The sequence below is a fragment of the Telopea speciosissima genome, chromosome 10 (assembly GCF_018873765.1).
Source record: "Telopea speciosissima isolate NSW1024214 ecotype Mountain lineage chromosome 10, Tspe_v1, whole genome shotgun sequence".
In the NCBI taxonomy this organism is placed as follows: domain Eukaryota; kingdom Viridiplantae; phylum Streptophyta; class Magnoliopsida; order Proteales; family Proteaceae; genus Telopea; species Telopea speciosissima.
Window position 1 is genome coordinate 39,263,204 of NC_057925.1, and position 14,056 is coordinate 39,277,259.

Consider the following 14,056-nt stretch of genomic DNA (forward strand, 5'->3'; position numbering starts at 1 on the left):
ATCTGTGACTCGGGGTGGTGTTTCCCGTGAGGTGGTACTCGTTTGCGGAAGGTGGGTGTCATCCATGCTCCTCGATGGAAAGAAGGCCTTATGTCAATTATCGGGGGATGGAGGTTATGTAATCATATGGAATGGAATCGCCACCTAGGGTTACTAGGGCCTAGAACCCACACAGGGCTACACAATTCCGTTTGGTCTGGTCAGAGATTTGGGATAAGTGGTCAGATTACGAGAGTGTGAAGGCGTTAGGCACCCCCTCGTCCGGTCTTTCTACTAAATGCTTGTTTTCGAATATTCTCCCTTTATGAATGTCCTATACCAATATGCATGGCTAAATGATGATGCATAAATTGTTCAAATAAAACTAAACAACATTATACTAACTACTATGTACACTACACATGAATACTTAAGAGTCTATAATATGCCAAAATCAAAGGTTAATGATAGAAATGTATACTTGTACACTAAACCAATGCGAATATGAAAAATGCAAGATGGAAAGCATCCCCCATCTCAAGTGGAGACAAACAACTGACTTATCCTCTATTCGATAGTGTAACGGCTTTACAAGTATTGAATCTTGGAATCTTGGACAGAATAACTGTTACACTAGTGTCCAAAAATCGGGCTAATTCAAACTTTGGTCATAGGCCCCGAACCGAAGGTCACAGTTATCAGTGCCTTATGGTGTATTGATCAAGTGATTGATTGAAAAGAAGGTACGCCGAGGGTGAGGGCTTGTACTCCAGGGGAGAGACGAGTACCCACTCCATGTAGCTTCTCCATACACTCCTTGATGTATAACCAATAGTAAATGTCATTTTCCTCTGACTCGTCCTTTGCAACCTAATCCTTTAAGGCTGCGGGGTTTTATTTTATTAATATTTTTATTTATTTGGGTATACATCTGCTAGCCTTTGATCACCAGTATGCAAATATGATCGGGTTTCCACCTACGTTCCGAGTTACTTAACCAAGTGAAACCTGTAACCGCTTGGACTAGTCAGCCATTGATTCATCTTACTTACTATAAGTTAACCAAACACACCCTTATGAACTAAGCACCTAATTCCTAGTAGGACCAGCCAAACGGACCTTAGAGGCCTAAACACATATATAAGAATTACTTCTCAATTCTCAACTCCACTCTTTCATTCCAAAACTTAGAATCAGTCCTACCTTAGAGAAGAGAAAAAGAAGAAGAGGAGAAGGGAGAATTGAAGGAGAAGCCTACCAAATTGCTGCAACACTTGTGGATCTTACTCCAGTTCATCTCAAGGTAAGAACCTCTACCTTGAGACCTTTCTTTTCATTGTTGAATTTCATTAACTCAAGGGATAATTCAACTCTTAACACCTTGGATCATGCATGCATGGTTATACCACTCATGCTTGGTCTGAATCAAACCCAAATGGAAAAGATTCAAACTCATGGATATCTTGGCATCATAGATTTTGCCCAAGTTTGAGTTTGAACCCCAAAATTCTGCCATGAATGTAATTTGAGATGTTAGCTTTTAATTAAGCCATGTTTTTGGGTAAAGATAACCCAATTTTTTGCTTTGCATATTTCATAAGGTACCCAAGCTTCTCAGGGCCTTAAAATGGCATTTCTGAGCGAAAACCCCTAAGAATTCGAATACAGTGTAGCACAACCAGATGACCAAGCCCGGACGTCCAGACCTTGGTGAGCCTGACCATTTGGATGTCTCTACAGACCCGGATTTGCCCTATTTTTGTTGGATTTTGATTCCAAACCTTGTGAAGGGCCAACCTAATCCATGTACCACTAAAATTAAGACAAAAACCCCAAGAGAATTGAACTTAATAACTACATACATGATTTAAATAACTTCTTACAAAGGAATCCTAATTAGTCTTATGAATCAATTAGGAGAGAAATCACTTACACATGGTGAAGCTTGTCAGAATTCAGACCTTGAATCCTTAGCAAACTTTTTCACAGATCAAGGTGAGTGGGATGAACATTGTTTTGTTTTAAGGAATGTTTTTGTATTAGATTAGATCCTTTGATTGTCATTCATTCATGAAAACTATATAAGGAATCTTGTAATTAAATTCTATTTGGGATGGATGTATATGGCTTAATATGTCTACTTGATGACTTGATATCCTAACAAATGCATGTTGTAGTTTGTATGCATGTTAATTTAAACTTTGTTTACTTATTTCAAAGCTTAGTTTATGTGCGTTTATGCTTTTAATTCCTTTCTCTAACTGGTTACTGAAATGTTGGAGATGTACTGCTAAAAATATGATTTGATGTGTTGGATTTTTATGAATGGTATTGAAATAGATAGGTGTCGTAGTCAGCATGGAAGTGAAGGGCATGGTGCGCCATAGTATGGGATACGAGAACACTGTGCACTTCGGACTACACCATGTAGAATGCATTCGGTTAAGTATAATTGTATCTATGCTACGACCCTTACCAATAGGGGTTTAAGTGTTGGTTACTATAGCTCTGAGATATCTGAGGAGTGAGAAGGACTGTGACGTTGCAAGAGTACCAGTGTAGCGTTGACTATGGTTATCGAGGTCTGCTAGATGGATGGTTGTACAACCCATTACCTAAGCGGGCTCCATGCAACAATTGGGGTTACAACTCAGTGAGGTGCAGAAGAATCTGAGGGTGTTTCCCCGAGTTGTTGTAGTAGCATAAGACCTAGTGAGTTAGACTTGATGTTAGGTGGATTAAAAGATAGAATTGAATCTCGTGCATATACGTATGTTGATGTGCATGTTTGTATGGTTTACTTTCACTCATTGGGCTCTGTGGAGCTCACCCCCACAGAATTTTCTCTTTTTAGATGATTTTGCAGGTGACGATATTCTAGTGCTGAAAGATGAGGATGTTCCTGGTGCTGCTACCGATCATGATTGTGCAGAGGTAGAGCCCAAGGGGCATGATCTTTCTTGTGTGTGCGACTACTGCATGTCTTAATGATAGGGCCCAAGGGACTTGGTTCCTCTTTTTGTTGTTATAGTTATTCTTTGTGTAAATAAACCTTTTTGCAGTCTGATTGTAAAGTTTAAATAACAATCCTTATGTAATTAAATTATAAGTATTACTTAGAACTCAAATATAAACTTGTTATTATGTTGTTAGACTTTGCTTTCCGCTGCATTGATTTTTCTGTATTGTGATGGTTGATGAGTTGGAGTACTGTGTTAGCGATCCTGGTGGTTGTTAGGGTGTTACTTGGCATCCGGTCACATCGAATCCTCCTAGGGGGGTGGGTTTGGGGTGTGACAATAACAACTTACAAGTATTGAATCTTAGAACCTCAGGCAAAGTAACAGTTTTGGGAGCCAAATTCTTGATCCTTGGATGGAGTACCTACACCATAGAAAATTCTCAAGTCTTCAAGGGAATCAACTAGAAATGGGCCAAACAGTCGGGTTTGGGTGATCCGAACTTTAAACAGGGTAACAAGGCTCAGGGACTCAGAATTGGTGGTGGGGCAAACCCCGAAACGGACAAAAGAAGGCCTTAGGAGGCGAAAAGGGTGAAAAAAGGCTCTAGGGACACTCTTCCCGAAGTTTGGAATTCTTTCGAATAAGGGGGGGTGAAGACCTATGTGTAAATTAAAGGGTTTCAACTTTCAAGCAATATCGTGGCGCCGCGGGTGTAGTGTTACAAAGGTGGTGCTTTAGAGTGGCTCGGGTTTTTTGGGTTTTTCTCTCTTTTAACTCTTCATAAAAATATCTGTCGGAGGGCTCCGCCCCCTACAACCCCCACGACCCGCTAACCAATTAGCGGGACCAATGTGATTGGGCAAGGTGAGCAATACCTCCTTCAACATTTGGTAAAAGGGTCTTGTGAATCATTTCTAAGGATATGGGTGTGATATGGCTTGTGTGCGGGGGCAGGAGTTCTTGGGGGACGTCATCAGTCATCTGTGTCCAGTTGTCATCATTGTCGAGGGTGGTAACAAAATTCAGCGTCTACAGAATCCACTACCCTTGATTGAGAAACATCAAGTAGAGAAGAATGCATGTGATTAATCAGACATAATTTGGATCCTGTGGCATTTTTATAAATGATTTACAAAATTTATTTTCTATTTATTAAACATAGTAGTATATTATTTCAAATAATGTTTTACATTTTTTGTTATCCGATTATGATCATATGATCTCTGATTAAAGACATGTACGATGGATTGGGGTTTGACAGTATTTTATTACATACCCTATAGTCCATCATGAGATATTTTTAGCGAAGGATCCTATGTGCAAATTAAAGAGTTTAATTATGTATAGCATTTAATTGAAAAATTAAAATTTGGTTGGTAATATTTTATTTTTTGTCATTAATTTTATTTGACAAATATAATTGTTTATAATTAAAATATCACAAAATCCTTTGTAGATTCTATATCTTCTTTCTTTAGAAGCAAGTTAGAGTGCAAGTCAAACTTATCTTCATCAACAGTTTCCTATTCAATTTAGGAAAGTGAATAAAGGAATTCAACATAATCCTAAGTGGTTGTAATTATATATAATAGCACCAAAGGGAGGGGAGAGCAGTCTTGACCGAATTTTTTTGTCCACCTCCCTGGACGAATTTTCTCTCTTTTCCATTTCTCTCTCTCATCAAGTGTGATTGCGGTGTGGTGCGTTGAGGTTTTGAATCTCAAGTTGTTGGTGCTAGTTCAAGTTGATTGTTAACTTTGATTTAGAGATTCAATAGTTGATCTACTTCAAATCCCTTCGTTGCTCAAGTGTGGAAGAACTATTAAAGAACAAACTGGACAAGATATTGATCTGTGGAATGCCTTTGACGAAACACCTTAGAAGTGTTTTGTTGTTCCATAGAACAACATAAAGGGCACAACTAAATCGAAATGTCAAGTAAAACTTGACTCTCTCGCTTGCTGGACGTCATTCTCTCTTCACCTTAGACCGAAGGAACTTCAGAGTTCTCCTACATCTCCATCTTTGACCGTAGATCGAAGCTAAAGCTCTCTTTCTCTCTCTCTCTTGCTCTTTGTGCATGACTCTTAACTGAAACCCTGGCTGATGTCCTTCTCTAAACTGAAACCATAGCTGAGATCCTTCTACCGGCGTCAATTCCTCTCCTTGCCAATTATGTAAACCGAAACCCTAACCTGCGACTAGGGTTGTTAAAATTCAGCAGAGAAATGTTGGAATCATCAGACCCATATCCAAGAAAAGCGTCCGTTTATCTTTGCTCAGGCATGTCACGTTTTCGCAACAACTTCATATCCATACACTATGTATAAATTTGCAATCACCACTCATTAGTTAGCTTTAAGCACAACCATTTCCCATCCTTTGTCACAACTTCTAATAAAAGAACAACAAATTGCGAGACCACCTAAATTTCTGAGTAATTTTTTGAGTTTGATTTATCAGAAAAGAGAAAACCATATGCATTTCTAACTTAATTGAGTTTTACGGTGTATATGGGAGTATTTGAGTTTGATTTTGTATGTATGTGTGTTAGAGATCTTCTCTTCTAAAGTGGTTCAAGCCATAACATCGTCAATGGTGAAAAGTCCCCATCTCTTTCTTTTTCTTCATCAGTTCTTAGCTTACGTACAGATAATTCGTCTTCTTTTTTCTCCAACTTCCTACTTTGTGTTGCTTGTAGATTTTTTTGGTTGGTCTTATAATTCAATATTGTTCTTTGTTGTCCTATGTCACTATAGCTGCTAAACTGTCTTGTGATAATTCACACATTATCACATTGGAGAGCTGATGGCTTCTTTACTACAACTACATTGGAACAAGAGATTTATATAGAAATGTTGACAAACACAATTAGTAAAACTTATGCTTGACACTTTGATAATGGTAGAATAATGCATTCATCAATCTCTTGTTTTCATTTTGTACCATAAAATCAACAAGCAAAGTTTGTCAGTGATTTCCTTTTCCATTGTTGATATATCATTTCCCTTTCAAAGTATACTGATTTCTACACTAAAGTATAACCAGCTTCTTCCACTTTTTATTCTTCATAGTTTCCTATGTATTCCCACCAGTGTCCACCTTTTCTTCCTTGAGCAAAACAGAGGCTTTCCCTTTCTTCACTTGGCACTATAGTTCTATTGCTCTTTCTGTTTCTGTTTGAAGCACTTCGCAGTCGTTTAAATCTAATGGAACAAAAGTACAATCCTTTCTAGCACCTCTGCTTTCAGATTCTTGAAGTTGTCTTTTTCTCTTTGATGATGATTGACTTCTATTTGAGTAGTTAAGCACAACAGAATTGAGAGACCACCTAAATTTCTTCTCTTTTGGACATGTAGCTGACGAGTTTCTTTGTCTCAGTTTCTGTATGAGGGACCTCACTTCTCTTGATAATTGATTGAGATTTTTTACCTTTTTTTGCCTTTTAGTTACCTTCCTTGAACTGGAATTGCTGAAATTTGGTGATTTGGAAGAGGTTTTTTTTATTTATTTATTTATGAAAATGTCCTGATATTGATTTTTCATTCCACAATAACGGTTATTGTTTTTGCCCACTTCCACCAGATGCAAAACCCCTCTTCATAGAAACTGATGGCTCAATTCCCCCATCCACGTTTCATAATTCTGCTCGTTTAAACAACCACAATGCATTCTTGTCTTCCCTTGGGAAGGAGAGCCCCAACCCTTTCTACACTTAAGGAACTTCAATTTCACTCTTCTTTAACTTGGGGCAGTTGTTCCTTCTTTTGTGTTGCTGTAATAGTCATTATGTTGCTGATAGCAATTTGGGAAAATTTCACGGACATCTCCTATAAGTATATCAAATATCATGAACATCTTAAATATTATCAAAATATCACAGACACCCCTAATTTATGATTTTATTTCAATGTAATCCACTCCGTTAGGTCTCTGCAGTTAAGTACTTAACTGTTAATTTTTGTAAATCGAAAAATTACCTTTACCAGAGTATGAACTCCCCATAATACCCTTAAGGTAAAATCCCCTATTCTATCTCATCGTCTTCGTTGGGCAGAAGGAAGAAGGCGTTTCAAGATTGTGGAATTCAGAAACTAAATAAAAACAGAAAAAGAAACATCCTCACTGGAATTAATGAAAGAAAGGGATAAATCAAAGCTCGGACGGTGAGGAGAAGATACTATATATTTGGTTTCAGAGAGAGAGAAGAAGAAGAAGAGGAAGAAAAAAAGGTGCATTGATCTTACCCTAAGGCAGTCATAAAAGTCAAAATAGCTCTCTCTGGGTATTTTTATTTGTTAGATGAGATCCTCTTCAGAACGTCTTACTAAAGCGGCCGGTTTTAGCATTAAATACCTGGACAGCGAAATAAATAACCCACATCGCCTCTCTTTAATTGCTTTGCTTTCCTTTTTGCCACAAATGCTTAACATATCTCTTTCACTCCTTTTGCTGAAACACAACCTTTCTCTTTCTGCGTCTATCGTCGGAGTTGAGTTTCGATCTTATCTTTTCCATAAAACCGAGTAGAAATTCATTTATATGGTGATTCGAATAAAATGCAAGTGTTTTTAACCCTACTAGAATCCTCTGTTTTCTTTAATATTTTAGCCATTAATCCATTCCACCAGAGCCTCCACTCTACTCTGGTGAAGCATTCAACAACAAAATGTTCCTGTTGTGCTTAACGTTAGGGGAAGAATTAGAAAGAAGAGGGAAGAAGACGGAATGAGATATTTTAAGTAATGGGGTTAAAATGGATATTTTAACTGTAGAAGCTAACTGTGTTTAATATCAGGGTGGAAAGTCGATATTTTGATAATGTTTGGGGCGTCTGTGATATCTAATATAATTACAGGGGGTGTCTATGAAAATTTCCCTTTTTTGTTTTTTAATTAAATCTCTTTGTTGCATTGCAGACCTGTACTCTGAAATTAGCTAATGTCTCAATTGATTCCACACTTCATTTCTCCGTTGCTGTTGATATATTTTTATAAGGGAAATTATTAGCGTTACAAGGGTTTGTTATTTATCTAAATATAACAAGACGTCAACTACTCTTGTTGAACTATAGTTGAGGACAAAATAGAAAATAAAATTTGGGGATAGAAAGATCATTTCATAGTTGGAATACAATAAAAATAGGAACATAAGGTCTAAATTTTAAATTTAGGGGTATAAACGTAATATGACTGGTATCCTGGAGACTTTCGATCAGTGTAGAAACCTTCTCCAATTTTCTATCGATGAGCTCTCAACTCTGTACAGTTCTCCGACGGCGACGTCCTCTCTCATGCTTCCTCTCTGTGTTCCAGGCGACCCTGACGGTATCCTCTCTCTCTCTCTCTTACTCTGTTTCTGAATCTCGATCCTCAAGTACCCGATATGAGAGCCTCTCTCACTCCTCTGCACCTGCTCTCATCTACACAAACAAGGGTTTCGTAATTGTTGTCTCTGAGAAATCATATCCACTACGATTGGGGAATCTGTTTCCAAAAAGCTATAAGCTTTTGTTTCTGCTCGCTTCTGTTTATTTCCTCAAAAATGGTTGCCGATCAGTGTTAGTGTTTGTGCTTGATGATTTTCTCGTATTAAGTGATGGTCACTTCACTGTTTTTTTCTTTGTACTTCTTAAGGATTTATCTTAATTTTTATTTCCTGCAGGGACTGAAAAGGTTTGATCTTTCAACCTATCAGCTTGCAAAAATTAGGTGAAAGACCTTAGGAGAAATATGCAGAAGGATGGGGTTTCAAAGCTTTTCTTTGCTTTTTTTTGTTCCCCCTTTCTTGACCTTCAGTTTTGGAGTTCGCATCTGAAATGAAACAATTAATCCCTTTTTCAAGGATCTCAAATTCTTAGTTTTCAATTTTTTTTATCTGAATACTACTGTAGACCTTTGTCACTAGTGCTTTTGTGGGGGGGAATAATCATCTAAGGTCTCCGGACCTATGAATTAAATTTCTTAGAGTAATATTTCTTTAAAATTTTATAGTTCAAGCCATGCTGTAAATATGTTACTTTGATTTCTTCATGTTATGTGTGCTAAGTAGATTTGTTAATCAAGGAACTGATTTCATTAATTATTCAAGCAGATTGTAGTCAAGTTATAGCAGAGATTAATCAAGAATTATTCGACAAATGTAGTTCTTTTTTTTAAATGGATTAAAGCTGTTAGTTACAGTATCATTTTCTCTGTTCTTGCATCTTAGTTGGTAGAAAGATGTTAGTTCGAGTTTTCCTTTTTTATTTCTCCTAGATCAGTGCACCAAAAAAGATTCGGTTAGTTGATTATTTAATCATGGAAGCCAATTAAAGAAAGAATATGTTTTGAACTTTGAACTATTTGGTCTTTACATCATTCCATGTGTGACTCGTTAAATTTTTATTATAGACTTTAACTAAAATGGTTTATGGAGGTATGTGAGTCTTTAGCTCAAAAAGGAAGAGCACCTAGGTTTGTTCCTAGGAGATGATGGTTCGAACCCATCGGGACTCGTACAATCTTTTTCTCTCATCTTATTCTAGTCCTGTTTTCATTTTTTTAGGGCCACTGTTTGTCGTAATTTTGTGCAATCTATGTGCTTTAATTTCATGTTCTGATGGACTGTCTTAATACATGTTCCGTCTAACCCAGTGTTCTATCTCCATTTTGCATGCATTATATGGATCTCTGCTTTTGTTCCTTCACACCAAGATCAGATTAGGAAGAAAGAATCAGTGATGTGCTAGAAGCTAGATAGCCTTTGTTGTATCATTGTTTGTCTTACTTCTTCGATTACAACCATGTAGTGGCTTAGTTTCATATAATTGCACATCATATATATTTCTTAGCCTGCTATCTCTTTATTTATTTTTCTATTTTTCTTGTTAATATTCTTGTTGTAAGTTTTTTATTTTTCTTCTTATATTTGTTGAACAGGGTAGGAAATCAGGAAGCAGTGGATATTTTGAGGAAAATCCTTGGGTCCATGTTAATGTTCCTAATCCTCACTTCCTTTCTAGTGGGCTGTTTGGAGCTGATGTGCTTTTACATAATAAATGATCATAGAAGGCTTGAGGAAAGCTGGCATTGAGTGTTTGAAAGGAAATGGAGGATTGTTTTGCTGGACGAATTTGAGTCCATTTCTGGAGAAACCCACAAGAGAAGAAGAAATTGGATTTGTGGAATTCGATAGTGCAGGTAGCAATGTTGAACATATCACTAGGATCTTCACGCCATTGTTCCGAACTAGGCTGGTTTAGGTAGCAAAGCTAAACATATCACTAGAAGTTGCACTGAAGAGAATAAATGATTTCTGGAGAAAAGAAAGACCGAACAATGAAAGGAACCATATCTCATATCAAAATTTTGATTTCTTCCTCATTATTTTTGTATTTTATGTGGAAAAAAAAACCATTTGATTGAATACTGAAAACGGAAATATGTTTTGTTTTCCCATTCTAGGCATCACTTCAGTTTCTGGAAACTCCACCTTTTTCATGATTGCAACTATTCTAACTAGCAAAATCTCTTGAGTTCCAAGTTCCAACCAGAGGCAACAAATCTGGATTTGTGAGCAATGTTTGAAAACCCATAATCTGAGATGGTAGCAAGTAGAAGTTGGGGGCTTGGATTTCTCAGGAAGGTATTCCCGCTGCAATTTACGGTAAGGTTATCTCTCTGTCATCTCTCTCATCTCCCTAACTATGAAGAAGGATATTAGAATTCAATGTTTTGTTAATCAGAACACCCTATTTGGTGATTTGGTTTGGTTTCTGTGTAGAACTCAATCAGACCATTGCCATCTTCATCTAATCATAACTTTAGTTTGAATATTCTTCTGTGAACTGTTAGTTTGAACATTCGTTTAGAGATATTCGGGAAAAAATCCAAGTACTCCGATAAAATCTGTCCGAAAAAAAAATCCGAATACTTAACAATAAAAAATTAAGTAAATAATGATTCTTGAAGGTTTTTGAAGATTCAACACGTTCTAGAATACAAGTAAAAGATAATATGATCTAAGACATATGGATTGAGAGTGAATTGTATCTGCTAGGGGGAGGAAGGTCCGGGTTTCACAAAACAACGATGTAAACGGATGGTTGAAAATCCGAATTCAATCTGCATTCAAATTCGTTTAGAGGTATCGCCATGAAAGCACTAAAATCTAGGCCGTTTGGATTGATTATAGTTTATCATGCTTGACAGCTTGAGTACATTGCATGTCTCAGACATCCTGTGCCATGTCATTACTGTTAATGTGCACATCATGTCTTCCCCCCCCCCCCCCCTCTCTCTGAATAATTTATCTTACAATAGTAGGTAATGTCTGAGATTGATCAAACCCTTTTAAATTAAGGACAAGCCACTTGGTTTTAATTGAAGATAAACCCATTGCAAAATCTTTACCCTTCACTAACTAAACTAACTTGAAATGAAAATTTCTAAAACTTCCATATACCCAGCCAAGGCCCTTTAATAAATATAGACTTGGAAAATACTAAAGTAAAAGGGATGAGGTGTGGTGGAGGAGGTACTAAAGAAACAGAAGCCTTGAGATGTGGTGTGGCTTCAGTCATTGCTGTTTCTACTTAAGATATAACATAAACATGAATCTAAACTAACTGTTTCTTTGACCAATCATTCCTATTATCTGTTCTATGGTTCCATATTACCATCTCTGCATAAATGATCTCCTTCCCATTCCTCACCTTTCTTGCTAGCGTTTCAATACCCTCTTTGTTTGGTTTATGTAAAGTTGATGGTCAGATCAATAATTGTCACCCTAACTTGAAGAGTTCTGTTGAGCATGCCATAGGAGATAAGTGTAAAAGAATCTTATCTCACTTGACCAGCTCAAGTGTTGCTGTTCAAGCCGAAAAGTTTCCTGCTAACCAGTATGTAGAACCAAAATGGACTCTTGTAAATGACAAAGCAAACAGATAAAATGGCAACTGAATAACTTAATAAAATTTGGCAGACAACCTTATGCCTTCATGATAGAGGGCTCAACCCGTTTAAAGGTTTGTTTCCTTTGTCTAATCAGTGGAAGTATGAAATCAAGTACTTTAATCGTTTTTTTTTTCTTTCTTGTTCTCATGAATGACATTGCTTGCTGCTGCTATTTTAGGATATGGCCAAAAACTTCACCTGAAAATTTGGTGGAGATGTTGATTGAGATCTAACATGTTTTTTTTAAGGTGAGTCTTTAGCTCAAATGGTAGAGCACCTGGGAATTCCAGGGTATGATGGTTCAAATCCATCAGGATTCATACTGCTGAACTGATATGATATTACCAGCTATTGTTATCTAGTATGCAATGTAGAAATGTCCTTGTCTTTATTATTATAATTTTTTAAATTCTTTTTCTTGTTGGTGTGGATTACTGTCAAAGACTGATGCTGTTGACCAGCACAAGGCTGCTCATCTTCTGCACTGTGCTGCCAGCACAGTGAAGAACTTCTTCCCCTTGAGCTCTTTTTCCAATAGTCCAATGGCTTTGGAAAATAAAATAAGAAACCATGCTATTAAGTTATCATTGGCTCTGTTTTCTAGACTGGAGAAGTTGATGGAGTTGGGTTTCATGGAAGAGGAAGGCTTTTGAATTTGAGTGGTATCCCTACTGCTGTTAGTTTATATTCTTTCAGCTATTGTGCTCATCCAGTTTTCCCCACCTTAATACTTCAATGAAACACCAACATCAGTTTTCTAAGGTAATTAGAAGCAAGTCTTTAAATCAAGCATATTCCCATTTGTAGATCTGTTTTTAACTTATCCCTCTTTCAATTTCATAAGGACTACATGTTTGAGATAAGGAATACAATCAATTTCTTCTGTTTTTTTTTTTCTATATAAATTTCTAGAAATCTGTCAAGTGAATGTTGAGGTACTTAACCTTGAAATGAACAGCTTCTGGCTGCCTAGGCTTTAATTTTCTGTTTTTAACCTTGTTTCTTGTTGCAGGTCGTGTTGCTTTGCTTTGTTGTTTGTACTATGAGTTACGCACCAATGGCTATATTGGGATATCTTATGCATGGATCAAATGTGTATTCTCAAATGACACTGAACCTGCCAACTGGGAAACTTAGCTCGAAGGTAGCAATATTCACCACTTTGGTCAATCCGATAACAAAGTATGCATTGATGATTACACCAATCGTGAGTGCTTTGAGAATCGGCTTCCATGTCATTAAAAAAATAAGCCCATAAGCCTCCAGATTCAGAGTTTATTATTGATTAGCAGTCATTGTGGCCTTGTCTGTTCCATTGTTCGGGTCTTTGATGGCACTTGTAGGAGCATTTCTAAGTTCCACGGCTTCGATTAAACTGCCACATTGATAAGTAGCTACATATATGGAAAGAAAAGCTGGTAAGAAGCAAAATCAGAAGTTATATACCAGTTCCCACATTTCATAAGATTGCAAATTTTCACAAGGAAATCAAAAAGAAGAAAGAAAGAAGGAAAGAAGGTTCAAAATGGGTCATATTAGCTTGAGACACCTAATCAAGCTAGTTTCATTTTGAGAGATCTTATTCACCAAGAAAATCAAAAGGGAAGACAGAAACTTATACCAGTAGTACGAAGAAAAATCTACAAAAAAACCCCAAAACCTAGTGCACTCATAATACCTGAGACAGTGAATAGCTGATTTATAGGATCACCGACCCCAAAACTGAGTGAATTCTTGAGTAACACAGTAAAAGAAACTAAAGTAGGAGGACATGTAAATAGTCTCACCACCATCATCAAGAACCCAGATTTAAATAGAAATCCAATAACAGTAAATAAAGAACCTACTCAATCATACATGAGAGTCTTGATGGACTCGAACCATCATCTCCTGGGACCAAACCCAGGTGCTCTTCCTTTTTGAGCTAAAGACTCACATATCTGCATAATCCATGTTAGTTCAGGGGCAATCAATCAAAAAAAATCTAAATTGTCAGACTATAAAGTGTAGAAAAATAGACTTATGCCAATATTTCTCTTGGTGAGGCTGTCAAATAAAATAGTGGCTCTCTCCATTAATCTTTGGTTGGTCAGCTTCAAATTTCCCTTGGTATACACTTTATCTTTCAGAGTTCCATAGGGCTTCATTGTTTTATGTTTAGCTAACATAAAAATGCAT

General features: G+C 36.9%; 1 pseudogene; it reads left to right on the plus strand.

Moving 5' to 3' along the window:
* The first annotated feature begins 1,883 nt into the window (after nt 1-1,883).
* LOC122643549 lies at nt 1,884-13,265 on the plus strand (annotated as a pseudogene).
* The last annotated feature ends 791 nt before the right edge of the window (nt 13,266-14,056 follow it).